Raw genomic sequence first — 11,625 nt, 5'->3', positions numbered from 1 at the left:
CAATACCAATACTTGTCTCATCCATCGCATATGGAGTTAGATAAGCATCATCACTTTGTTCGATTCCATCATAAAAGGAGGTGGATCAACATTTCTAGTAGAGAGTTTATAATGAGAAGAACTCATCAAATGAAGGAGAAGAAGTTCATAATGAGAAGAACTTGTTCAACCTTGGTTCAATTCCATCACAGAATGAGGTGAATTAACATTTCCACTGGAGAGTTCATAATCAGAATAACTCATCCTACGAGGGAGAAGAAGTTCATAATAAGAAGAACTTGTTCAACCTTGGTTCGATTCCATCATAAAAGAAGGTGGATCAACATTTCTTGTGGAGAGTTCATAATGAGAATAAATCATCCGATGAGGGATAAGAAGTTCATAATGAGAACTTGTTCAACCTTGGTTCGATTCCATCACAGAAGCAAGTGGATCAAAATTTCCAGTGGAGAGTTCATAATGAGAAGAACTCATCCGATGAAGAAAAAGAAGTTCATAATGAGAAGAACTCATCTGATGAAGAAGAAGAAGTTCATAATAAGAAGAACTTGTTTAACCTCATCTCGATTCTATCACATAAAGAGTTGGAACATCACCGACCTTGGCTCATCCATCGCATAAGGAGTTGGATCAACATCATCATTTTGCTCATCCATCACATAAAGAGTAGGATCAACATCATCATTTCACTCGTCCATCACATAAGGAGTTGGATCATCATCATCATTTCACTCGTTCATCACATCAGGAGTTGGATCAGCATCACCTTGGCTCATCCATCACATAAGGATTTGGATCAACATCACCTTGGGTCAATCATCACAAATGAGTTGGGTCAACGTTTCCGAGAGAATAAGTTCATAATGAGAAGAACATGTTCAATCAGATCTTACCCATCGCAGAAGGAAGTGGATTGACATCCTCAACAAATAGTTCATAATTAGAAGAACACGCCCGATGAGAAGAACTTGTAGCGCCAGAATTACAGCATGACAGGTTGGGTAAAAATGATACTTATTATCTTTGCTCTATTCTGGTTCCACTCCAACGAGAAAAGAAGGGCAGCTGTAATCACCATTTTTTATCCCAAAAAAATTATATATATATAAAGGGTAATCCCTGAATATCAGGGCATTTAATGCCCCGGTTACTGTTGCTGTCATTAACAAGCTCTCCAACAACCTCTACACCCGATCACTATGCCACCAAATCCTAGCTCAGCTACAATAATCACAAGTAGAGCAACAAAAGAAGAAAAAATGTAACTTTTTTAAAGATCTAATGCGGGTTCTATATAAACCCACACAAAAATATGTAAAGGGGGAGAACTCATGCATTCGAAGCAATACACCGAGAAATAAAACGTAAGTCTTTTTCATTTTTTGTCATATAGGGAAATACTTTAAAGCAACAAAAACAACCCATTCAAACCAATCAAGCATTTTTTTTCTATTCATTCAAGTTAACCAAACAATAAAAAAAACAAGAAAAAAAGAGGAATATACGTCGGATCTCTCACCGGCGATTGGAGTCCCCGTTGCCCAATCTGAACGGTGAGAAGGTGTAAGATGTTCCCATAAGCAACATATTGAAACACTAGCTCGATCCGATGGTGGACAGACGAGATTAGAGCTTTGAAAGCCGAAAGGTTGTCGGCCATTTTCACAGAGTTGGGAGCCACTCCACATAAAATCATGGCTTGTTTAGGGTTCCTGACGTTAAGGAAAACCTCCTTGGAAATTTTGGATTCAACAATAGCCGGAGTACGACAGGAGGCGATGGCTCAACCATCGGTTTCCGGAAGTATAGAGAGAAGAAATAGCTTTTCTCTATCTAAAAAAGAAGAAGAAAAGACTGAAGAAGAAAAATGAATAAAATAGGAAAAAGAGGTTTATATCATCCTAGCAGGCAATGTCGTTTTGGGCTCCCATACGTGTATGTTGGACCTGAATGGTCTAATCCCTTCTACGATCCTCACCATTTCCTTCATTTACAATTTGGTCACTTATTTTATGATTAATTTCTTATTTATTTAGAATGTTTGACTTATTTCATAATTTTTTTCATTTTATGTTCTAACATTAACTTTTGGTCTATTTTCTTACAAGTCCATACAATTTTGCCATGTTTTTACATTTAAGTCATTTGTATTAATTCTTCAATTGCATGTTTAATTTTTCATCTGTTTCAATTTAATTACCATTTTCAGCTTATTTCATGATTTTCTTAAATTAAATTGTCCTTATTTTGTTATTTTTTTCATTTTATGTTCTAATGCTAACTTTTGGCTTATTTGCTTTCAGACCATTCTAGCTTGTTGCGTTCTTACGTTTTGGTCACCGGGGTCTTGTTTTGTTGGTTTATTTTGGTTTTGGACTCATTATTCTTATTTGTTTCAATTTAGTCATATATTTGCTTCGGGTTATTTGAAATCGATCCATGTTTTTTTATTTTGTATCATTTTAGTCACTAATCAGTTTTGTTCTCTTTATTTATTCATAAATTAGGTGTTGTATTTTTAATTTATGCATTTTGGTCACTATTTATTTCTGATTTGGTATACTAATCTTTTATTTTATTATATTTTGGTCCCTTATTGTTTATATTCAAATATATTCAAATTATTCTGCAACCGTGCGATGACCCGCCTTGGGATGTGATTCGTGTTATTCATGGTTCAGGTAACAATTAAAAACTAACCCCCTAACTTCTAATTTTATACTCTATTGTTTAATTATTGTTATTTTATCTTTGCCCTTTGAAATTTTGTTATTTTAATTTCTGCTTAAAATTATTAATTGTTTACGTTTTAGTCATTTCAATTCTAGTTTCTAATTTTCTACACTGTTTCGATTTAATCTTTATATTTTTGATTTCTTACATCTTGGTCCTTTTACTTAATGCTTTAATTTCAGCTTTGTATGTTTAATTTATTACAATTTAGTCCTTTTACTTGGTAATTGCTTTTAATTTTGCCTTTAATTTTAAATTTATTTACAATTAGTCCCAATTTTAGATTTTAATTGTTAAACCTCTTAATTTAGATTTTTGATGTTTTAGTCCTAATCTAGATTATTTTTATTTTAGGTTTAATCCTTAAATTAGGTGAATTCTTATTTTGATCATCGCTTTTGCTCGAGGTTTCAATTTAATTATTTGAATCATATAATTAATTAGGATTAATATTAGATCCTCCATCTTAGGCCTAATTTCATATTTAGTCCTTAAATTAGGAGAATTCTTAATTTGGTCATCGTTTATGCTTGAGGTTTCGAATTAATTATTAGGTAGTCCATATTAATTAAAATTAATTAGGATTAATTTTAGGGCCTCCATCTTATGCCTAATTTTACCTTTAATCCTTAAATTAGGAGAATTCTTAATTTGGTCATCGTTTTTGCTCGAGATTCCAATTTAATAATTAGAATCCCATAATTGATCAAAATTAGTATAAGTTAATATTAGAGACTATATTTTCAAGTTTGGGCCTCTAGGTTCTTTAATTTTCATAATTTGACACTTTAAGATAGAGAAAGCCTTAATCTACCTTTAGTTTTATTAGGATTAATAAATTGTTTGATTGCATATATTTTCAAACACAAGACAATGTTCACTTAATAGGGAGTCAATAATATATCTACCGTAAGTATGCTTAGGGGGTGACTACCAAAATAGGTCGACATCCTTTTCAAGACCGCATCATGATTTCTAAAATATCGAGACAATGTCCAGTTGTTGGGAATAATAGTTGATATCCCGCATTTATGCTAGGGGCGAATGCTATTGGCTTTAATAAACGAATACCCTTTTCAACTTTGCATCCATAATGATTTTTAAATTAGATAAAGTTCAAACTCAAAAATTTCAATTCTAAATATAGGGTAATCAACTAGGTACCAAGTTTTGGGCGTTGTGGGGTTGCTAATCCTTCTCTACGTGTAACTGACTCCCTAACTTATGTTTTGTTTTCGTAGACCCTGAACTTGGTATTTTGATAAAATAAAATGTTGTATTAAAATTACTCGATTTTTATGGTGTCCCAAAATTACCTTAAAATGATTGGTGGTCACTCCTCACATTTCAAAACTTTTTCAAAGAAAAACCCCTAAGTCAATACTAGTGTTTTCCCCTCCAGGGCGAAAATGGTGTCGACAATTAATTATTGTACAAACTTGATAAATACTCTGACATGCCCCCAAATAATGTGTAATTATTTCATAAGTCCTAAAAAACTTTGAGGCTAAAAAGGAAAAAGATCCTTAATTATAATGTATCCTAAGATGTGTAAGAGTTGAATTGTTCATAAGACTTTAAAATAATTATGTTTATTGGTTAGAGCCCTTCAGTTTAATTGTATTTCACTTACTGTAAGCTCTTATTAAGCTTTAAGGTATATTATTATCAATGGACTCTTAGTCATTTTAAGTTTCATGACTTATTTTTATATATAAATTTGGAGTGAATACAAAATAGTATCTATTTAAAAATCCTCAATCATTTGACAATAAATGTTCATACCCCTAGTATATGTGATGCTCGAATTGAGACCTCAAGAGATAACAACAAGTCCTTAAACCATTGAGGCCGCTTGATTCATGTGTTTTATGACCCTTTTAAATCTTATATAACAATTACAAATTATTAATGTGCATTATAGATCGTTTTAAAGCTTACACAATCTTTGGTATTGATATCTTATTGGTGATCAATACTCTCTAATATGTATTGATGCTCTTAAGGAGTATCAATACCCAATTGACATACTAAAATTGCATCAATCATTTTAAGTTTGGTATTAGTTAGAGAAAATCGATTTTGGACTAATAGTATTCATACCTCAAAATGAGTATCGGTATTTTTTCCCCCAAAAGTTACCCATATTTTTAAGAGATCTTCATTTGATATCAATATTATAGGAAAACTATCAATATCAAAAGCCCTAAAAATACAATTTTGGCCTTGAAAAATAACTCTAAATTAATTCTAAACACTTAATTTGAGACCCTAAATAATTTCTAAAATTTATGACACTAACAATACATTATAGAGAAAATAACCTCAGTGACAGAAAATTCCTTATAATATACGATTTTGACCAACTTTTTTTTGATTTGCCAAAATGACCAACAAAATCGCAATGCGATCTCTAAATCGCAACGCGATCTCCAGTATCGCAAATCAGTTTCCAGATTCGCAACGCGATTTTGACTATCGCATTGTGATTTTCCAAATTCGCGTTGCGATTTTAGAAAATCACAATGTGAATATGTAAATCGCAACGCGATTCTGACTATCGCAACCCGATAATACATAATCGCAACGTGATTCTGACTATCGCAACGCGATAATACATAATCGCAACACGATTCTGACTATCGCAATGCGATTCTGACTGTCGCAATGCTGAATTTCAAATTCGCAATAGGTTTTAGTTTTGCAACACAAATGTTTTGGGTATATATCTACGCAGCAGCAACAACTCATAACCTAAATCGCAACTCATTCCATCTCAATCTATCACTCTCTCCGGCGACATCCGTTCCTATATCCAACGACATCCTTCCCCATCCGGCAATAGTTTTTAGTTTTGCAGCTCGTTTGTTTAGTAAATTAATTTACAATAATGAAATCATCTAATGTTGATCATGTTTGGATAGATTTGTGTTTTGGAGGGTCATGGGAGAATGTTCTTGGTGTTTTACAATATATGCCTTTACCCATGAATCTTTAACTAAAACTATCATTAAAAAAGTTAACTTATGAAACTCTAATGTTACGTGTTGTAAATAAATTGAATTTAGAGCCCTTAAGTGGATTTAGGCTATTTTATCAGAGAAAAGGTAAAGTTTATTTGTTAATCGACAATGAAGATGTTGAACGATTCATTGCTTACATTAGTGTTTCGCAAGATGATGTTACATTGTATGTTGTTGAACCTAGAAGTAGTGAAGTTGGGTCAGTAGCGGGTAGTAATCAACTAAGTTTTTCAACCCCAGTTTATAGTGCTCAAAATTTAATGGTTCCACCACAATTTCATCACCAAGCAAATTTTGTTTCACCACATTTCCAATAACAAACACAATCTCAAAACCCACAACCTTTCCCTAATCCAAATCCCAATCAACTTTCAGCACCAAATTTCGTTTTTCGTATTGACCAGTTAGACGATGATGAGCCAACATAAAAAATTGTGAGTACTAGTCAGTATTCGAAATTTGATCTTGGTCAATACCTGAACTTTGATCTTGGTCAATACTCAGATTTTGATGATGTTTTAGAAGAATAAACAGACCCTGCGTGTAATGATTTTGATATTGGTCAATACCCGAATTTTGATGATGAAACAGCCGCTGCCGAGGAAGATGTTGTTGATGATAATGAGGATGAAGTTACGACTGTGAATGAACATGTTGAACATCCATTCTGTAATTCATATAACCCTGAAGAAGAAAAAGAAGAAGAAGAAATCCCCGAAGAAAAGTCCCCGAAGAAAATGCCACGGGAGTATAACTGGAATATGCCAGAATTACTTCAGATACCGGAAGAAGAGTTGGTAAAAATAGCAGTTGATTGTTACACAAAAATTATTCGTATCAAGAAAGATGATTGTTTTGATACAAAGGAAGACTTGAAGATAGCTTTGTATACGAAATGTGTGGAAGATGTCTATCAACTAAAAGTTAACAAATCAAGCAAAGATCGTTTCAAAACAAGGTGTATGATTGACAAAAACTATATGTGGCGTATGATTGCAAAGAGGATAAAAGATTGTGAAATGTTTCAAGTTAGGACTTTTATTGATAAACATACATGTTCAAGAACCCAAGTTTTTCCTCACCATAAACAGGCAAACAAAAAGGTGTTGGGTGGTTTTCTGACTGAGTTAATGTTTTTGAATGGCATGGTATATCGGGGACATGAAATTATGACCTACATGAATGCTCGGTTCAAGATTAGTATCTCATATTCTCAAGCTTGGAGAGCCAAATTTTATGCCTTGGAATTGTTGAGGGGGTCGCCAGAAGCATCGTTTGCCCAACTGTCGGCTTATTGTCATAATTTAAAGCTAAAACGTCCTGGGTCGGTAACTCATATCAAAACAGATAGAGATGAACGCTTTGAGTTGCTGTTTATCGCCATTGGTGCTGCAGTTAGTAAATCAATATAATTTAGTTGACTCATTTTTGTTAGTTACATGCATTTCATATTTAAATGATTATATTTCTTGTGTATATGATTTTGTAGATTCGTTCGTTTATTACTTGCATGCGCCCAGTTATTATAGTTGACGGAGCACATTTAAAAGGTCGATACATTGGAGTAAACTTATTAGCAGTAGCCATGGATGCTAACAATGGGATACTGCCAATAGCTTACGGGGTTGGCAAATCTGAAACCTTTGATTCATGGACATGGTTTATGGGGCATCTTAGGGATTGCATAGGTCCTATTAGCAATCTGACAATCATATCCGATAGGGCAAACTCAATTGAAAACGCTGTTAGAAGGTGTTTCTCAGATGTTTTTCATGGACTTTGTGGTGTTCATTTGTATAGAAATCTAAAATCAAGGTCTGTTGGTATAAAAAATCATAAATGGACATACTGGAAAGCTATAAAAGGTTATCGGGAAGTGGATTTTAATAAGCATATAAATTATTTAAGACGTGTTTTGCCTCAGTGTGCTCAAACACTAGAAGATGTCGGGTTTGAAAGATGGTCAAGAGTACGTCAACTTGGAGCAAGATATGGTTTCATGACGTCTAATAGTGCAGAATCAATCAACGCTCTAAGTCGTCATTCCCGAAAATTACCCATTACTATGTTAATGGAGTTTTTTCGAGCCTCTATTCAACAGTGGTACTACAAGAAAAGAAACCATGCAGGTATTATTTCTTTAAATTCGTAACTTATCATATATTTTACTAAGTATTATTTATTTAAATTTACAGGAATATTTGAACATCGTGTTACACCATGGACTGAAAAAAAAGATAACGAAACATGTTGTGAAGTCAACGTCATGGAGAGTTGAACCATGTTCAAACACTTTGTTTGAAGTACTGGATAATAACTTAAATGGGCTTGTCGATCTAAATGCAAAGACGTGTAGTTGTATGAAATGGAAAACATCTGGTTATCCGTGTGGTCATGTTATAAAAGTTGCTCTTCATCTAAACCAAGATGATTCAAGCGCATACGCTATGGATTGCTACACTACAGAAGTATATCGACAGACTTATGCCGAGATTATCTACCCTATTCCACATCCTTCTGAGTGGGACATACCAGATGACTTACAAACAGTTTTGCCAACAGCCATGGACAGAAGGCTACCTGGCCGACCAAAAAGTCACGATCGTATACCGTCTAAGGGTGAAGAGAAAAAGAGATCGACATGTAGTCGGTGCAAGGAAAGTGGTCATACAAGGTTGACATATGGATCACCAGTGCCATCACAATCATCTTTTCCTCTACCAAAATATGGATCCTCATCAAAATCCAAAGCTCATATGGTGTCAAGAAAAAGGCAATCAAAATTGCAATCAAAATCAAAATCCCAATCACAACCGGCTTCACCTTTTGGGACTATTAACTTAGGTAATTTTTAAATGCAAACATTGTATTATGTGTATTTTATGTGTAAACTTTTAACATTTTCAGTTAGGCATGTATTAGTAACTTGAGTTTGAACATTGCTATGATTTGTTCAGTTGTTATCACTTATTACACATTCATTTGAATATCGCAACGCGAATTTGACTATCGCAACGCGAATTTGATTATCGCAACGGGAATTTGACTATCGCAACGAGAAAATTGCAAAGCGTATTAAACTATCGCAACGCGAATTGACTTTCACGTTGCGATTTTGGCTTTCGAATCGCGATTTTGACTTTCGCATTGCGATTTTGAGTTTAGCGTTGCGAAAGTGTACCTTCAACAGGTCTTTTGCCTTCAATATGATGCAGATTGAAATCAACAAATCAACTTTTACATTTCAATCAATTAAATAAGCACAAATAAGAATTATTTACACATCAATTAAACAAATCAACTTTTACAAATCAATTAAACAAGCACAAATAAGAATTATTTACACATCAATTAAACAAATCAACTTTTACAAATCAACTTTTACAAATCAATTAAACAAGCAAAAAATGCTAATAATTCTTATTTTCCTCATCAATTAAACAAATCAGACTTTTAAGAATCAATTAAACAATAAAAAAAAGTGTACCCCAGACAGTTGTTTATGCACCCATACATCAATTTCACGCAGCTCACTTCAGGATTAACCTGCAGAAACCAAACATTTGCTCAAACAACACTTTCTACACATCTAAAACCAACAAACAACAAATTATTATTGAATTCTAGGTACTTAACAACACTTGCATTTGACTTACAAATTGTTTATGGACACTTTCATAATGCGAATGCAGGTAGCCAGCGTCTCGCATATATCGCTCTAGCCATAAAATATCGAAACCACAAGCCTACTGCACCTCTATCTCTATCGGTGAGAGGTAGAAACTATGTACTTCCTGTCGTCAAACGCTCCAAGCATATGCATACGAGAGGACCACAATCCCCTCTGGCTTCCTGCGTTTATTGTGGCGCGGTCTCGTCTCTGATAACTGTAACATTGAACTTCTTTGGCTTCTTGTTTCTAGAATAAGTCCAATAATTAATCGTATCCAAGAATTTAGCCAAATGAGAGCTCAATCCCTTAATAATATCTCTCAAATCAGATAATGATATGTAATTTATCATGCTGTCATATACTATTGTCTTCAGGGATGGGAACTGAAGCTCGACGAGAAGCCAATGAGTACGTTCCAAAACAGGGATAAACACCTGCAATCATAAGTAATAATTCAAATTGCGCACTTATTTATGAACACCTTTAAAATATTTAAAAAATAAATACTAACCTTATCGACCTCCCACCATGCAGGATAAAGTTTAGCTTGTCCATTAGCCAACACATATGATTTCTGTCGTTGATTCTTCAAGTGAACTACGTGAAAATACGTCAGCATAATTGTATATCGCGTATTTTTTTTATTTTTCCTCAATTTCCTTACTATTAGAAGACGTGACACCCATGCATTAATATGTTGTTTTAGAAAAAAGGCATATATTAGTGAATTACATAAATTTTAAAAAAAATTAATCAAAATGAAATATAAGAAGAAATATAAGACTTACCCCCCATCGAAATAGCCTTTGTCTTCAACCCCTAATAACACACCCCACCAAGACCGATCAATCAACAAATGCATATCATCGTTGAGTTTGTATATGTCAGTGTAACACCCCTGGCTCCGCTCATGTAGATAAAAATCAACTGCGGTCTTAGCCTAAAGGGTATTATCCAGAATTGTTTCCGGTAGTTGTCTCCTCTCCACTTCATCCGCCGGAATGGTACTGGCCGGTAACTCATACGAAAGCCAACAGTCATCCATCATGTCTGGCACGTGAGGGGGTTTCTCAATAATTTGACATATTACGCCGTATGAATCGGGCTCTTGAATGGTGGGAGGGACCTCTTCAACGATGACAGGGGCCTCTTGAACGGTGGGAGGGGACTCTTGAGGGATGATAGGGGCCTCTTGAACGATGACAGGTGAGTCAGGCTTCTTCTTACGGAGTCTTCACACTATTGGGGTGAACGGAGACTTAATGGCACATGCACACCGTCTGATGCATGAACCCCGTCGTGCAAGAAAAACCCGACTTAAAGCATCCACCTTATCGGGCCGCTAAAAATAAATTAATACATAAATCAGTAAATAAACATACATGATATTAAATAGTGAAAATAAAGACAAATATGTTTCAAACTTGTACGGTATTCACCCAAGTCATTATTCTATCATAGTTCACAAAATGCATTAGATAACATTCTGGAAGTAAGCACTTATATATATATAAACATTTAAAAGGACATCATATAGGTTTAGTGCATGTTCAAGGACAACATAAAGAGTAGTAGTTTATTCTTGAAACTTAAATTTGCAACACTGTGAAGTTAGTATTTGTCTTTGTCTTTTGGTTGAAGTAATGCAATCCATTCAAGTTTCAATTTGCAGAAAAAGAAAAGTTTCTGAAACTTAAAATCGCAACACGAAACTTAAATCGCAACGCGAAAATGACTATCGCAACGCAGAAATGACTATCGCAATTCGAATTTGACTATCGCAACGGGATAATCGCAATGCGAAATAAAAATCGCAACGCGAAACCAAAATCGCAACGCGAAACTAAATTCGCGTCGCGATTTTCATTTTCGCATTGCGATTTTTATTTCGCATTGCGATTATCCCGTTGCGATAGTCAAATTCACGTTGCGATAGTCATTTCCGCGTTGCGATAGTCATTTTCGCATTACGATTTTTAAGTTTCGTGTTGCGACTATTCTTCTTCTGCAAATTGAAACTTGAATGGATTGCATTACTTCAACCAAAAGATAAAACAAAGACAAATACTAACTTCACAGGGTTATTTTAGAACTGTTTAATAGTATTGGCAACAACCGAATGAATTTACTAAGCAATCTAAGTGAAATGGTTAATCTAAGTGACATTATGAGTAAATCAAGTTAAATATTAAAAAT

The sequence above is a fragment of the Hibiscus syriacus genome, unplaced genomic scaffold (assembly GCF_006381635.1).
Source record: "Hibiscus syriacus cultivar Baekdansim isolate YM2019G1 unplaced genomic scaffold, ASM638163v2 tig00111427_pilon, whole genome shotgun sequence".
NCBI lineage: Eukaryota > Viridiplantae > Streptophyta > Magnoliopsida > Malvales > Malvaceae > Hibiscus > Hibiscus syriacus.
The sequence above is the reverse complement of the archived record's forward strand: the minus strand, read 5'-3'. Positions refer to the sequence as shown.